General features: G+C 36.3%; 1 long non-coding RNA gene across 1 annotated transcript; it reads left to right on the forward strand.

Annotated features, from left to right (window-relative positions):
• Nucleotides 1-7,128: 7,128 nt before the first annotated feature.
• On the forward strand, nt 7,129-8,279 carry LOC146729888 (uncharacterized). The gene is made up of 2 exons (XR_014927767.1): nt 7,129-7,820; nt 8,047-8,279. It is a non-coding gene; the product is annotated as an uncharacterized LOC146729888 (long non-coding RNA).
• Nucleotides 8,280-18,699: the final 10,420 nt, after the last annotated feature.

The raw sequence follows: 18,699 nt of genomic DNA on the forward strand, positions 1-18,699 counted from the left end.
ATGTATGCACGTTGTAGTTCGAATGATTAGATATTTCTTTTATTTTTCCATTTTTGTCGATTCTTTCATTATGAACAGTGTTGACTTGCTCTCGAAATAAATACTTTACACCGATGTTACCGTTTGTAATGTTTATAGTGTATACGTGAAAGATATTCGCCTTTGAAATAATAATTGAAGACACAACTATATAGTCTTCAAATCAGCTGGGTGTTATTATTGAAGTAACGCACGACGCGTGATATTGTTTTAATGGGGTCTGATCGCGTTTCATAACTCCTGTATTGAATAATGCCATGAATCAAATTGTCCTAACAACATGGTAAACACGGGTCAGCAATAAGTAGCTATTTTATCGGTGAGGAAAGATCTGCTTCTTGATTGCGATTATGATTATGTCTAATATAATTTATAATAATCTATTACTCTACGTACACAACTTGAAGCGGGCTTTTCAATTCAACTCACTGCGGCCATACACAACATGGCTAGTTCCCCCTTCGAAAGAGTGCGTGCGTGTGCTGCGTTAGCAACACTATCTGTGACCACTGAGCTTTTCAAATATTTACAAAGCACGATGTGATAACTGAGGTGGTAAACTGACCATGATGTCAATATCCAACCATCTAATTTGCACAATAATAATTAAAATTGAAACCGTATTCATGCGTGGGATCTTGGTTGGAAATACAACGAAGTAACAAAAAACCAGCAAAGTGTAACAATAATAAAATCACAAACATGTGAATGTAAAGCAAAAAAAAAAAAAAAAAAAAAAAAAATATTTGGTGGTTGGTTTAGGCATTTGGCATTTTAGGATTTTTTTTTTCTTATCGTGCCCTGAATCAGATGTGGACGAATGTTCCTAGCTCAATGATTGTTTTGTCATTTTAACTTTTTTAGTATACCTGTTAGGTGTTCATCATCTGTCCTAAAGTTGATTTTATTGTATTTAATATTTTAATCATGATTTTTTTTGTTTCTTATTGTATAGATTACAAATGAGAAGATATTGTTTTTCGTTCACTGTTTTGTCATTTTAACTTTTTTTAGTATACCTGTTAGGTGTTCATCATCTGTCCTAAAGTTGATTTTATTGTATTTAATATTTTAATCATGATTTTTTTTGTTTCTTATTGTATAGATTACAAATGAGAAGATATTGTTTTTTGTTCACAATTTTCTAGTTGTCACAAACTGAGCAAATTCAGTCTTCAGCTATAAGATTATATACAATAAAGTAACAAAAATAAGCAATGTGTAACAATAATAAAATCACAAACATTTGAATGTAAAGAAAAACAAATTATTTTGTGATTGGTTTAGACATCTGGTATTTTAGTTTTTTTTCTTGTCGTAACCTGAAACAGATGTGGACGAATTTTCCTAGCTCAATGATTATTTTGTCATTTTAACTTCTTAGTATATCTGTTAGGTGTTCATCGTCCGTCCTAAAGTTGATTTTATTGTATTTAATATTTTAATCATGATTATTTCGTTCCTCCATGTATAGATTACAATTGAGAAGTTGTTTTTCGTTCTCAATTTTCTAGTTGTCACAAACTGGGCAAATTTAGTCTTCAGCTATAAAGTTATTATATCTACCCCTTTCCATTTTAAGGGTATGAGCCCTTATTCCGAGTTTCGCCTTAGCGCAGCACTATGTTTTAGATTTTTGATTGTGGTGATATATTTTTTTATATGCAAATTCTGTTTTAATTTTTCTGTAAGTTCGTAACTTGTTTTTATGATGTGTACTTTTATTTGCATCGTGTAATGTTTCTGTGCTATGAATTTCTAAAGGATTTTTCGAATTACCTGTCAATGTTTCAATGATTTTCTTTTTTGTCATCCTGAGATTTATGTGTATTCCAAAATATTTTTTTCCATAGTCAAATTGTCTAAAATCTGATTCATGTCTTTTACAAGGATATTTTCTCAACTCTAGCAGGCTTGCCAAATTTCTTGGTTTGCTATTTACTTTGATTCATGTCTTTTACCCAGTTGTCTTTTCCCTTTTCGTCAATATGTATTCCAAGTTTGTGAGCTTCGTGAACTAGCGAGTTTGGGTTAGAATTATTTATTTTGATCCAATATTTCAATCTAGTTGCTATGGGGGGAGGATATTTTCCCAACTCTAGCAGGCTAGCGAAATTTCTTGCTTTGCTATTTAATTTTAGAAGGTATTTGCAGTAATATATTTTCATTTTTTTTCCATTGGTCTAGACAGATTTGCCATAAGACGGGATTTTGTGTGTGGATGTTCTCCCTCGTACAAATTTCATTTTTATGAAGCGAAATTTTATGCTGATGGGGGAGAACTTGAATATACAAAAACCTACATATACCTGCATACTAAAAACACACAAATCAGGAATATTCATCGTAAAACAAGAATGGAATACATATTGACGAAAAGGGAAAAGACAACTGGGTAAAAGACATGGATCAAAGTAAATAGCAAACCAAGAAATTTGGCAAGCCTGCTAGAGTTGAGAAAATATCCTTGTAAAAGACATGAATCAGATTTTAAACAATTTGACTATGGAAAAAATAATATTTGGAATACACATAAATCTCAGGATGACAAAAAAGAAAATCATTGAAACATTGACAGGTAATTCGAAAAATCCTTTAGAAATTCATAGCACAGAAACATTACACGATGCAAATAAAAGTACACATCATAAAAACAAGTTACGAACTTACAGAAAAATTAAAACAGAATTTGCATATAAAAAAATATATCACCACAATCAAAAATCTAAAACATAGTGCTGCGCTAAGGCGAAACTCGGAATAAGGGCTCATACCCTTAAAATGGAAAGGGGTAGATATAATAACTTTATAGCTGAAGACTAAATTTGCCCAGTTTGTGACAACTAGAAAATTGAGAACGAAAAACAACTTCTCAATTGTAATCTATACATGGAGGAACGAAATAATCATGATTAAAATATTAAATACAATAAAATCAACTTTAGGACGGACGATGAACACCTAACAGATATACTAAGAAGTTAAAATGACAAAATAATCATTGAGCTAGGAAAATTCGTCCACATCTGTTTCAGGTTACGACAAGAAAAAAAAACTAAAATACCAGATGTCTAAACCAATCACAAAATAATTTGTTTTTCTTTACATTCAAATGTTTGTGATTTTATTATTGTTACACATTGCTTATTTTTGTTACTTTATTGTATATAATCTTATAGCTGAAGACTGAATTTGCTCAGTTTGTGACAACTAGAAAATTGTGAACAAAAAACAATATCTTCTCATTTGTAATCTATACAATAAGAAACAAAAAAAATCATGATTAAAATATTAAATACAATAAAATCAACTTTAGGACAGATGATGAACACCTAACAGGTATACTAAAAAAAGTTAAAATGACAAAACAGTGAACGAAAAACAATATCTTCTCATTTGTAATCTATACAATAAGAAACAAAAAAAATCATGATTAAAATATTAAATACAATAAAATCAACTTTAGGACAGATGATGAACACCTAACAGGTATACTAAAAAAGTTAAAATGACAAAACAATCATTGAGCTAGGAACATTCGTCCACATCTGATTCAGGGCACGATAAGAAAAAAAAAATCCTAAAATGCCAAATGCCTAAACCAACCACCAAATATTTTTTTTTTTTTTTTTTTTTTTTTTTTGCTTTACATTCACATGTTTGTGATTTTATTATTGTTACACTTTGCTGGTTTTTTGTTACTTCGTTGTATTTCCAACCAAGATCCCACGCATGAATACGGTTTCAATTTTAATTATTATTGTGCAAATTAGATGGTTGGATATTGACATCATGGTCAGTTTACCACCTCAGTTATCACATCGTGCTTTGTAAATATTTGAAAAGCTCAGTGGTCACAGATAGTGTTGCTAACGCAGCACACGCACGCACTCTTTCGAAGGGGGAACTAGCCATGTTGTGTATGGCCGCAGTGAGTTGAATTGAAAAGCCCGCTTCAAGTTGTGTACGTAGAGTAATAGATTATTATAAATTATATTAGACATAATCATAATCGCAATCAAGAAGCAGATCTTTCCTCACCGATAAAATAGCTACTTATTGCTGACCCGTGTTTACCATGTTGTTAGGACAATTTGATTCATGGCATTATTCAATACAGGAGTTATGAAACGCGATCAGACCCCATTAAAACAATATCACGCGTCGTGCGTTACTTCAATAATAACACCCAGCTGATTTGAAGACTATATAGTTGTGTCTTCAATTATTATTTCAAAGGCGAATATCTTTCACGTATACACTATAAACATTACAAACGGTAACATCGGTGTAAAGTATTTATTTCGAGAGCAAGTCAACACTGTTCATAATGAAAGAATCGACAAAAATGGAAAAATAAAAGAAATATCTAATCATTCGAACTACAACGTGCATACATACATACAGTATTTTGAGGATCGTCGATTGATATTACGCCATATTGCAAGTGATACTATTATGAATGAAAGTGTTAACGAAATGTAATGTGCACGCACGCATTTCTCGTCCACCGGTGCCCCAGTCACGTCAAACAGTCGATTTACGAGAGTTTAAACAATGCGGTCAGGATATTATAATTGTATAGTGGAATCTGTCTAATGGATAAGCGAGTGCTCTCTGTACATCTTGGGAATAATCAAAACTTAGCGCATTTTATTAAACATGAATTAGCATACAAAGTGTATGCCATTATTACTGGTCGATGTTCGCCATTGAAAATGCGTACGTGTTTACCGTCAAAGAACAAACTACGCACCATCTCTATAATATGAAACATTTACGATTTCTTGACCCGCTTCCAGTTTGCTTATTGAATCTACAATGATAATAATAAAATTTCATCTCATTCTTTCCAATATAACTGTTTATTTTAAATTAGTGGTAAAGACATAATCGAGTATAATTTATAAGCGGAGTCTGAATTTGTCAATGGTATACGTTATTATACGTACTGTGATTCAGTAGTTTGTTGGTAAAAATAACAAGTTTGGTATTAAAATATGTATAATTTCAAAATTTGGTTAATTTTGTCTTAGAAATATGGGTCAATTTCTCGAGCTAGTAACTACAATTGTCTCTTTGTAGCCAAGCCAAGGCCGTTACCTCGAACAGGAGATCGTCTATAATGTTTCTTTTTTGTCGTTGATCGTGGAAATCTGAATCTGGTGGTGTGGTTAGTTGAGTGATTTCTTTTGCCAGGCTGCTAAGGATGTCAGCGTAATTTGTGACGAATCATAGTGCTTCATTTAATTTGGTTTTGAACCATTTGAAGAGAAACTCGTTGTTTGAAGCATCGGCTATGGCTCTCAATGTTTTGAGGTTGACTCTGTTTTTCAAATGGGTCAATGTATTTAATACATTCTGTTGCACGTTCGAGCGGGGTCAGCCCCTTGTCATTTGACCATTCAAATGTAACGTTCGTTCTTGCCTCTTCTAGTATTTCGAAATCGTGGATACTCGAAATGATGTTTAAAAAACGATGAATGATAGTTTGCTGAGTACTGCCATTTTATTAGTGAAGAGAGAATGAACTGAATACTTCGTTTTGATGTTTGACTGAGTAAAGATTGAATCCTAAAATTTCGCGATTTCGGTCGGTTTTCCAGTTTTTGTAAAATAAACCTTCAAAACTAAACTATTGATTGATGCATTACATTCGAGCGGTACACTGAATTACCGATGATATAAAAACGATCAGAGTGGTGGAATGTTTCTCGTCTACATCGATCACAGATATAGATCGACGGCGTGCACAGTCTTTGATTCGGCCTGAATTGAGACAAGGCGTCATACACCCTTGGGGTGTGCCTTTTCATACAAGTGAATTGGTGACGGACTGGAATCATCATACTGCCTGGGTCAGATTCATGTTGACTGAATCAAGTTGACCCAGTTTTTATCCCCCAAATAGTCAATTTCGAGTATAATCGTAACATTGACACGGAGAACGCGTCATTACGAGATTGAACGTGTTTTATTTCAAATCCCTCCGCTGCGGGGCATGTTTTTTTAATGACGTGGAAAATGACGGTAGTATTTTAGCAAAGGCTAATTGATAAAAATAATTTAAGCACAGTCACTCTACTAGGAGTCACTCTACTAGGACGGTTAGGAAGCTCTATTGGTTAAAGGTGTGAACGAGCAGCTTCTGAGAACCTATGCTGGTCTCAAAACTATGACGTATTTGTCATTGGAATGCACTATTTTTCACCATTATTTATTGCGTTCGATGTTGCTCGAGAAGACCCTCGAGAAGACCGTGAACTTTTTTAAATTGTGCTTTATTTTTACATCAAACTACAATCTCAACTGAACTGTGACTAGGAGTGATATTGTATTTTTTCAGATGAGCATTCTTTTGCAATCTTGAAGATGCTTTACTCGAGAAAAACGGTGTTTTGTTGACAGTCTCTTTGTCTTGATCTCTAACAGTCTTTCGGTCCGTAAAATAAACCCCTCACTCAGTTTAGAAACAATTTTATCGCTAAAAACATTGATGTCTGCAAACCTTTACAATATTCCTTTGTCCATTCTCGTATTTTTTGTGTGTTTTTAGAGTCACTTTATGGCGAAGTTTTGCATGTTTTCGTCTATGGAGGTGGTCACCGTGTTGCTTTATTGCATAGTTTTCATAGGAGGTAATTGGACAAAAGAGATTTTTGATTGTCGTGCTTTCATATCCCTCCATTCGCTTTATTTGACGACTGATACAAATCCCGTTCAACATGTTTTGATTCAGTCGAGACAGGGGCGACTTTTGGGGGAAATTCACTAATATAGTATTCTATTAACTATTTATAATTTCAGAATGCCATACAAGACAGCAAGATTTTCTCGCGAAAAACGTGTATATACAAAGCATGTTCATTTCCGCATTTGAGACTGCTCTTCGTTGAAAGGTCAAAGTGCCATGTATTGCAATGCTTTGTGGGGGAAAATGACGCAACTCTCGCACTGTCTCATGATTTATCGCGTGTTTTCCGTCGCCTGTTTAATGCTAATGACTTCTTAACTCGTTAACACCTCTCTTGTTTCAATGTTTATGGAGACAAGGGTGGGTACAATAGAATGACGCGGCGCTTCCTAACCGTCCTAGTAGAGTGACTGTGGTTTAAGTCAGTGAATTGACTGATAGTGCCGGGGTCAACAGAATGTCGAGTCATGTTATCAGTATCCCATACACGCAGGTCGAAATTCACGCTTTCAACTTGAAACTCGATATCCCTCAGGCTGTTTGTGAGTGTTCATGTTTTAGATAACATAAATATACCAACATCTGTTGTTTATCATCTACGTGTGAGGTCTATTTCACGTTGGGAACACTTAGGACTAGACACGCCTTACATTTAATCTTGTGATTGAGTTCAGACTGGCATTCACAAGTGTGCTTCGGAATGATACACATCGCTTATATCAAACACCGTTGATATTCGCGAGTGGAACGCGTTGGGCCACTTTCTGTCTGAAATACCCTTACCACGAAGACTATTATGACTCGTACGGTAGTCATGTCATGGAATTTATAAGATTTCACGTACGTGGATCTACAATCATCAAATACTTTCAAGCCATGTGTTGCCAATACGTCCTGTATGACTCGTAGTGTCCATGAGATGAACTTTTCACGGAAGGTCAAACTTGGTCTACCGCCTTTGAATCTTTGGCAAGAAGCGAGGACATATTTTCTTCGTCGAGGGAAAAACGAAAATCGCTACGTTACACCGTAAACTCATTCCGTGTGATGATTATGTATGTCAAAAGTTATTCTGTGAAACGATCAGGTAATTATACATTTTAACTCATAGTAGCGTAGTCCGCCATTTTTTTGAAAAACAAACTGTACGTCGATCAACCGATTTTGCATACTTTGCATTTTAGCGGATTGATGACCGCAGTTTTACGGGATAATTCATACTATTAAATTTTCAACACATAACTTTTACTTTCTTTATATAACTATCGGTTTTTAATATTATCCTCTCTCTCTCTCTCTTTCTTGTACGACAGATGAGCGATTCTGATTATAGTGATGGAATAAAAAAAAAGTGTACAGACTGCTTGACTCATTGAAAGGAAGTAAGAAATGTAAAAATAAACAACATATGTATATATAGAATGAATTATTTTTTATTGATCAATGTTTACTATTATTGGCTTTTCTCGTTTCTGTGTTTTAATCGAATCGTTTATGTACTCGTATTTTTGTGGCATTAAAAATAAATTTAACCACGCCGCACATTTACATGTATCTACGTATTTTTCGAGGTGTTAACAAAGAAATATTTAATCACGCTAAACATTTATACACTACACAACTATTTTCCTTACTCACATCGTATGTTTTTTTGTGACGTTAAAAAAATACTCAACCATGTCATAAATATATACTCCATGTCAATATTTCATTCTTGTTTACTTCTTTTGTGCAATAAACTCCATTAGTTTTCAAAATGACGTGTATTTATTAACGTGTGTGTGTGTGTGTGTGTGTGTGTGAGCGCCCTCTACGAAACATTCTGAAAAATCTTTCGTCCACGCTTGTCCAATTAAAAAATAATTAAAAATAATTAAAAATAATTAAAAAAATAATTAAAAAATTGATAGTAATTTATGCAAATGTATTCACGATGACCTCGACACGACCTCGTATTCACATCAATTTTATGTATGCAAATGTATTCACAATATCCCATTGTGACGTCATCCTCATTCAAATGATCCCCTTTACGGCATTGCTCCTCATTTATGCTAATTTATGCACGAATTCCCATTGTGACGTCATTATTTATGCTAAAGCTGGACTATAGGTACGACCATGAGGGCGCTGTTCGTATGACGTCATCGCATCCGATTATGAACAGCGCCCTCATGGTCGTCCCTATAGTCCAACTTAAACTACTAGAGTGTCTGTGCGAAAAATTAGTATAATTCGTCCACTAGAACTCGAGATCAAAGGCCTGCAGTTGCCGTGAATCGCTGTTTTGTTTAACCGAGAAAACGGCAAAAACAACTTAGCAGCAACGTATCGTCGGCTAACTCAAAATCCGTTTGTCCCTTGGATCAAAACAAACTCATAACGACTAGTCATGGTATCTGTCTGTCATAATCACGCAGATGTTGTGGATATGCGTGGTTGCAATTGGTTATAAAGTACGAAATTATGCTTCCGAATCCAATAGGAAACACTGTTTCACGGCGTGACAAAGTCGCGCCAAAATGACGTCATGATTTACATATTCATTATTAAGTTGTGGGAGGAGACACTCCTTTTCTGGAAGACTCATTACCATACATTGCCCTCTATGGAAGGTCATTCTCTTGCTCCGCTGCTGAACCAGTAACCGTGGCTGAACGCACCACCAGAGTCAACTACATGTAGTTTTCTTTCCAAGTTTTGTTTTTACAACGCGAGATGTCTCGACGAAGATCTGTATTATCTGATTTGAATGGCAATGGGGGTGAGAGAAGTCACAGCGAGTACTGAACTGAATCGGGAGTTGCGATCGCTTGGGTTTAAAATTGTCTGTCGACCGGGCGGTGAATTTTCAGTTTGTTTGCTTTTGCGTTATTATTTTGTAGATTTGTGAAATAACCTGTTCGCCATAAATCGAGTTTTCCGTTTTTTAGTTCCCGAAACTGTTGTGACAAAATTAGTGTGAAGATTCTTCTTCCATCTTCAACGCGTAATGCATAGTACCGGAACAACCGCTGGCGGGGACCACTCCCGGTATCTTACATTCAGTTCACTTTCTATATCATGTACAACAAATCTAACTTAATTGAATCCGTCAAGTTATTTATTGAGAATGTGAAGATTAAGAAAAATAAAACAGGTAAAACAAGGATGCTCACACACACAGACGCGTACGTTTTCTTTTACAGCTGCTTGTCTCAGGCTTTACGTGTGGCCACGTGTTGAGGGACGGTGGTGTGGCCAAGTGTTTCACTTCCGACTCATTGTGGTCGGAGTCCATGACACGTAATTTGGTCATGAAAACTAAGTCTGCCATGTGCTCAAATTTTCTACATTCTGTTTATACCTCCATGGTCTAGTCGATAAAATCGTGGAAGGTACTAACGTTAGTACCTTTCATGATTAAATTTTAATAATAATCGCTTTACATACTGTCAACGTTCTTCTCTAAATTTCTTTGGATTCGTTTTCTTTCGTCACTGTCATGATAGTCGACCCCAAGACGGTTTCATAATCGACTGTTTGAAGAGCGAGAAATTCAACGAAATTAATACTTGTATTACTAGTCTGAGCTTGTACTGAATGCAAGAGACTGTTTATATTTGCGATGGGTGGTGACTATTATGCAAATTATCTGTCTATTATGTCTTTGGCTGATTAATTAAAACATAGCTTTCAAAACAATGACATGTGCTTTTGTTTTTAATTAACAAAAATTGATTTTTACACCCAATAAAAACATCCAAATCACTTTTTTTCCTACTGAGTGTTTGCTCCTTGTAGTCAAGCATTGAAAAATACAAAAAAGTAGAATTTGGGGTTTCAAAGCAAAAAAACCTACACAGCATCCTTAATCCTAAAAACAATGTTACAGCACTGAGCTGCAACGATGTAGTTCCTGGTCGGTTATTACATATCCACTTGACTGTTGAAGGCTCTCCTCTTCATCTGATCAACGTTTACGCTCCGACCAATGGTGTGGAACGGCTTGCTTTTTTCAAGGTTTTAAAACAATTTCTAAATGGTCTAAATCAAGATCCTGTCATCATAGGAGGAGACTATAATTGTACTGCAAACCCTGTTATGGACAAATTAGACAGCCCCGAACCACATTCTCCATCCGCTAATTTTTATCAAACACTGTAAGGCGCTTCAAACTTACTGACTCATGGCGTTATTTCAATACCACATCACGGAATACACATGGTCAAGAAATCAAAGTAAATCCCGTATTGACACTTTCTTTTTATCTAAATCTCTTGCTGCCAGAATTAAAGTTGCATCTATTCAGCCTAATCACGATTTTTTCGACCATTGCCCGGTCAAGCTTCGTTTGTCGTTTAAGCAGATCAGCAACCATAACCTGATATGGTGCTTTAATTTAAACCTGATACAGGACGACGAATACTGTCAAATACTTAATGATTACTGGTTGTCATGGCGTATACAAAAACACGTTTTGACTCTGTTCAAATATGGTGGGATGTCGATAAACATAAAATAAAAGAGCTAACTAAACAATATAGTGCTAAGCTCACTCATAGTTATAAACAAACCAAACACAACCTCTGTAAAGAAGTCAATGAACTAGAACAAGTACATGAACCAAGTAACTTAGTCGCTGCACAACTAAATAAAAAAAGACGTTACTTGATGACTTAATAAAAAATGAATGCAAAGGGGCAGCTATAAAGGCTCGCCACAAAATCCTGAACGAAAATGACGCACCAACTGCCTTTTTCTTTAACATTGAAAAACACAATGGGAGCAAAAAGATTATGACCTAACTACAAAAGCCAGACGGTACAACCACTGACTCCCAGGCCGAAATATGCATGTTGACTAAACAATTAAATACCGATCTCTTCTCCCCTGATCCGGTGTCAGTTGTGTCCCAAAATATCATTTTAGAATATCTCCCTCAACTTGAAAACGCCTTGAAAGAGGATTGCGATGCACATTTGTCGTTTGATGAGCTTTCTGTGGCCGTTAAAATGTTATCTAAAGGTAGTTCTCCAAGCATTGATGGTTTACCTGGTGAGTTTTACAGGCACTTCTGGTCTCTTCTGGGTCCTGATCTCCACCAAGTTTTCTCTGCTTCTCTTGAGGACGGTCAACTTCCTCATGTCGGCGTGCAGTGATTACGCTTCTACCTAAGAAGGGCAACAACTGCTTATTGAAAAATTAGAGACCGGTGAGTCTTCTATGTGCGGACTACAAGTTTTAACGAAATCACTCTCAATCAGGCTAAAATCCGCAATTGGTAACATCATTCATGATGATCAAACTTACTCCATACCTGGTAGACAAACATAAACTTAGTGCGCGACTTAATTACATACTCCAACCACAATAACATTCAGCTCGGCATTGTCGTACTGGATCAAGAGAAAGCCTTTGATCGAGTGAATCATTGTTATCTTTTTAAAACACTTGAAGCATTCGGTTTTGGGAAAACATTTTTAAAATACATGAAACTGATATATACTGGCACGCAGAGTCTTGTATTAGTAATACCCTAGCAACTCCTATACCCTTTCTACGCGGCATACGCCAAGGTTGTTCACTCTCCGGTCAACTTTATACTATTGCTATTGAACCACTTTTGTAATAAAATAAGAACCAAGAGCGATATACATGGTGTTGAAGTAAATGACTCTGGTGGACAACACGTGAATCTCACCGCCTATGCTGATGATATCAGTTTCTTTCTTACCCAGCAGTGCGACTTTTCTAAACTTGAGAAATGGCTGCGAATTTATGAAGGCGCCAGCAACTCGCGTGTGAACTACACAAAGTCGCAAGGGTTATGGGTTGGGAAGTGGCGAGATAGAACTGACGCACATCTGGGTATCGATTGGAATAGTGACGGGTTGAAGGTCCTTGGAACATTCCTCGGAAATAAACATGAATACATAGCTAAAAACTGGGATGACATTATAGAAAACGTTAAAACAAAATTGGAAGGGTGGACCAAGTATGCACCAGCAATTTCATATAAAGGGCGCACCCTAGTAATAATTCAGCTCGTCGCCTCAAAGTTATTACACCGGTTTATGTGTCTGCGTCCGCCGAAACACATGGTCGACTGCTTGCAGACTCTTTTTCTTGAGTTCTTTTGGCAGGGACGCCACTGGATTCCAGCGGAATTACTCTATATGTCAAACCACGCGGGTGGACAGGGCTTAATTCACCTTACTTCACGAATAGCCGCCTTCCGTCTACAATATTTACAGCGATATTTTTACTCAGGTTTAAAACATCCGAGTTTTATATTCACGGACTATTTTTTAAGGCAGGTAAATGGCTTAAACTACGACAAACAACTATTTGTTATTATTCCACCCAACTCTTTCACTTGTGTCTCAGATTTCTATAGCGATATATTGAAAACATGGTACTCATGTACATCATTAAGGAAAGACGAACCACATACTTACCAAGAAGTATGTGAAGAACCGTTGTTTTTCAACAATTTGATTTTGCACCCTTTGCAACACAAACCACTAAACCTTCTGCACTTCCGTGAGTCAAGACTGACGAAAATTGGAGATTTTTTGGAAAATGGTAATTGGCTGAATGTTGCAGCATTACATGGATCCGTGCCGATTTATTCAAAAAGACTGCTGGCAACCGCCCTCAACGTTGTACATCGAGCCATACCGGCAAAATGGAAAACTATTTTAAATAGACATGACATTGAGAGTGATATCATACCACTTGATCTAAAGTACTCACTTGAGCTTTTGTATATTGATGAAGATGAAGACATTCTTCTAAACTGTCCCCTATATAAATTCGAGAAGGGGGAAATATACAAATTTATCATAGCAAAGCAAAATTCAGGAAATATGCAAGCCGCTATGATACTGTATGGAGGGACATCTTATCTTTCAATCATGAAGACATTCCCAATTTCAAGGACTGCTATCTAGCTCCGATCACTAAGAAAGAGGGTGACCTACAATGGCGCCTACTGCATGGCGGATACCGCACGGGCGGTTTTTTGCTTAAGTCCAGTACATAACACTGATGCATGTCTCTTTTGCCATGAAACCGATGACCTGGCTCACATTTTTATCGAGTGCCCAAGATTAGCACCACTATTCAACCTTTTTAAGATTATCGTCGACAGACTACTTGACATTGACAAAGTTCAATTGTCCTGGTACATACTAGGTCCACCATGTAAGCGACCAACTCCAAGTCACCGCCTCTTATGCTTTATCATCACCACCATGAAAGCAGCTATACACGTGACTAGATTCTATAAGATGAATGAACTCTTCCAGACTGATGTAGTGGAGTACTTTAAAACCAGAATCAGGCAAAGGTTGAGAAATGAGTATAACTACTATATGGCGACTCGTTCTCTAAATAAATTTATATCGCTTTGGTGCATCAACGATGCCATATCCACTGTTGCTGGACAACTACTAGAGTACACGGGCTACATGCTTAATGGAGATGATGGTTAGCTGAGGAATGATGCTGATGAACATGCCAACACATAAATATATCAGAACTGCATTGATAAGTATACGATGTGAATCGCTAGCAATCAATCGAGATTTCTATATTTTTCTCGCTTTTTCTAGCAGTGTTTTTAATTACTTAATGTACATATCTTTATTAATGCAATGTTAATTGCCTTTTAAACTTGCGAATAAAAAATCTCCTGTTACATTATCGAGAACAGCAGTTAAAAGGAAGTGAATAATTATGTCGTAAAAGGTCGTTTGAATATCACAGTGGCCCCCGACGGATGTAGAATTTTGAAACACTTCCAAACATTAACTGACCGCCAATTACGATAAATTACAAATGACTCTGATAGATGAGTGGTCAGGTGATCGACCTGTCATGAAAGTAAAGTTTAATCGGTCATGATTAGTACTTGCATGGGAGACAACCTAAGAAAACTAGCGGGTGAGTTTTTTTTTTTTTTTTTGCAGTCTGCACCTATTTGGTCTAAGCTGTTAAAACAGCGTGCAAAGTTGTCCAAAGCGATTGCAAAGTTGGTAGATTTCCGTGTTTATTTGACCTAATTTGTTTTTATATCGAGCCGTGCAGTTATAAAGTATGAAAAATGAATAAAATCCTTTTTAAGCCTCCCGTGTTAGCAGACTGTCATGTGAGCCCGCCGTAATATGTACAAACACATTCTAAAATGTGAAAAGCAATTGAAAAGTTAGTAGATTTGCGTGTATATTCCCTTTAAGACATTTCATATAGAACCCCACAGTAAACTTTAAAACGAAAATATGAAAAAATCTAATATAGCTAATTATATTAGCAGATTGCATCACTGTCCAAGCGCAAAGTGATTAACAAAGTGCTTACAAAGTTGTGAAAAGCTCGTGCAAAATTGTCAGATTTACATGGAAATGTTACCTACGTTGTTACATTATCGAGACCAGCAGTTAAAAGTTCGCGAAAGTGAATAAATATGTCGTAAAAGGTCGTTTGAATATCACGGTGGCCCCCGAAGGATGTAGAATTTTGAAACACTTCCAAACAATAAATGGCCGCCAATTACGAACAATTTCAAATGCCTCTGATAGATGAGTGGTCAGGAGGTCGACCTATCATGAAAGTAAAGTTTAATCGGTCGTGGTTAGTACTTACATGGGAGACAACCTAAACAAACTAGCGGGTGAGTTTTTTTTGTTTGTTTTTTTGCAGTCTGCACCTATTTGGTCTAAGCTGTTAAAACAGCGTGCAAAGTTGTCCAAAGCGATTGCAAAGTTGGTAGATTTGCGTGTTTATTTGACCTAATGTGTTTTTATATCGAACTCTGCAGTTATAAAGTATGAAAAATGAATAAAATCCTTTTTAAGCCTCCCGTGTTTGCAGACTGTCATGTGAGCCCGCCGTAATATGTACAAACACACTCTAAAATGTGAAAAGCGATTGAAAAGTTAGTAGATTTGCGTGTATATTCCCTTTAAGACATTTCATATAGAACCCCACAGTAAACTTTAGAACGAAAATATGAAAAAGTCTAATACAACTTTTTATATTAGCAGATTGCATCACTGCCCAAGGGCAAAGTGATTGACAAAGTGCTTACAAAGTTGTGAAAACCTCGTGCAAAGTTGCCAGATTTACATGGAAATGTTTCCTTTGTTGTTACATTATCGAGACCAGCAGTTAAAAGTTCGCGAACGTGAATAAATATGTCGTAAACGGTCGTATGAATATCACGGTTGCCCCTGAAGAATGTAGAATTATGAAACACTTCAAAACATTAAATGGCCGCCAATCACGATAAATTTCAAATGACTCTGATAGATGAGTGGTCAGGTGATCGACCTATCAGGAAAGTAAAGTTTAATCGGTCGTGGATAGTACTTGCATAGGAGACAACCTAAGAAAACTAGCAGGTAAGTTTTTTTGGGTTTTTTGCAGTCTGCACCTCTTTGGTCTAAGCCGTTAAAACAGTGTGCAAAGTTGTCCAAAGCGATTGCAAAGTTGGTGAATTTACGTGTTTATTTGACCTAAGTTGTTCTTATATCGAATCCTGCAGTTATAAAGTATGAAAAATGAATGCAATCCTTTTGAAGCCTCCCATGTTAGCAGACTCTCATGTGAGCCCGCCGTACTATGTACAAACACACCCTAAAAATGTGAAAAGTGATTGAAAAGTTGGTGGATTTGGGTGTATATTCCCCCTAAAACATTTCATATAGAATCCCGCAGTTAAATTTAGAGCGAAAATATGAAAAATCTAATATAGCTATTTGTATTAGCAGATTTCATCGCTGCCCAAGCGCAAAGTGATTAACAAAGTGCTTACAAAGTTGCGAAAAGCTTGTCCAAAGTTGTCAGATTTACATGGAAATGTTACCTATGTTGTTACATTATCGAGAACAGCAGTTAAAAGTTCGCGAAAGTGAATAAATATGTCGTAAAAGCCGTTTGAATATCAGAGTGGCCCCCGAAGGATGTAGAATTTTGAAACACTTCCAAACATTAAATTGCCGCCAATAACAATAAATTTCAAAGGACTCTGATAGATGAGTTGTCAGGTGATCGACCTATTATGAAAGTAAAGTTTAATCGGTCGTGGTTAGTACTGCATGTGAGACAACCTAAGAAATCTAGCCGGTAAGTTTTTTTTTCAGACTGCACCTATTTAGTCTGAGCTTTTAAATCAGCGTGCAAAGTTGTCCAAAGCGATTGCAAAGTTGGAAGATTTGCGTATTTATTTGACCTAAGTTGTTTTTATATCGAACCCTGTAGTTATAATGTATGAAAAATGAATAAAATCCATTTGAAGCCTCCCATGTTAGCAGACTTTCATGTGCGCCCGCCGTAATAAGTACAAACACAACGAAAAATGTGAAAAGCCATGGAAAAGTTGGTGGATTTGCGTGTATATTCCCCCTAAGTCATTTCATATAGAACCCCGCAGTTAAATTTAGAACGAAAATATGAAAAATCTAATATAGCTATTTATATTAGCAGATTGCATCACTGCCCAAGCGCAAAGTGATTAACAAAGTGCTTACAAACTTGTGAAAAGCTCGTGCAAAGTTGTCAGATTTACATGGAAATGTTACCTATGTTGTTGCATTATCGAGACTAGCAGATAAAAGTTCGCGAAAGTGAATAAATATGTCGTAAAAGGCCGGTAGAATATCGCAGTTGTCTCCGAAGGATGTAGAAATTTGAAACACTTCCAAACATTAAATGGCCGCCAATAACAATAAATTTCAAAGGACTCTGATAGATGAGTGGTCAGGTGATCGACCTATTATGAAAGTGATGTTTAATCGGTCGTTGTTAGTACTTGCATGGGAGACAACCTGAGCAAACTAGCCGGTAAGTTTTTTTTTTGCAGTCTGCACCTGTTTGGTTTAATCTGTTAAAACAGCGTGCAAAGTTGTCCAAAGCGATTGCAAAGTTGGTAGATTTGCGTGTTTATTTGACCTAAGTTGTTTTTATATCGAAGCCTGCAGTTATAACGTATGAAAAATGAATAAAATCCATTTGAAGCCTCCCATGTTAGCAGACTGTCATGTGAGCCCGCCGTAATATGTACAAACACACCCTAAAAATGTGAAAAGCAATTAAAAAGTTGGTGGATTTGCGTGTATATTCCCCCTAAGACATTTCATATAGAACCCCGCAGTTAAATTTAGAACGAAAATATGAAAAATCTAATATAGCTATTTATATTAGCAGATTGCATCACTGCCCAAGCGCAAAGTGATTAACAATGTGCTTACAAAGTTGTGAAAAGCACGTGCAAAGTTGTCAGATTTACATGGAAATGTTACCTATGTTGTTACATTATCGAGACCAGCAGTTAAAAGTTCGCGAAAGTGAATAAATATGTCGTAAAAGTCGTTTGAATATCACAGTGGCCCCCGAAGGATGTAGAATTTTGAAACAATTCTAAACATTAAATGGCCGCCAATAACGATAAATTTCAAAGGACTCTGATAGATGAGTGGTTATGTGATCGACCTATCATGAAAGTAAAGTTTAATCGGTCGTGGTCAGTACTTGCATTTGAGACAACCTGAGCAAACTAGCCGGTATGTTTTTTTTCTTTTTTGCAGTCTGCGCCTGTTTGGTTTAAGCTGTTAAAACAGCGTGCAAAGTTGTCCAAAGCGATTGCAAAGTTGGTAGGTTTGCGTGTTTACTTGACCTAAGTTGTTTTTATATCGAACCCTGTAATTATAACGTATCAAAAATGAATAAAATCCATTTGAAGCCTCCCATGTTAGCAGACCGTCATGTGAGCCCGCCGTATTATGTACAAAAACACTCTAAAAATGTGAAATCAATTAAAAAGTTGGTGGATTTGCGTGTATATTCCCCCCCCCCAAGACATTTCATATAGAACCCCGCAGTTAAATTTAGAACGAAAATATGAAAAATCTAATATAGCTATTTATATTAGCAGATTGCATCACTGCCCAAGCGCAAAGTGATTAACAGAGTGCTTACAAAGT

Source organism: Saccoglossus kowalevskii, chromosome 20, assembly GCF_978046115.1.
Source record: "Saccoglossus kowalevskii chromosome 20, keSacKowa6.1, whole genome shotgun sequence".
NCBI lineage: Eukaryota > Metazoa > Hemichordata > Enteropneusta > Harrimaniidae > Saccoglossus > Saccoglossus kowalevskii.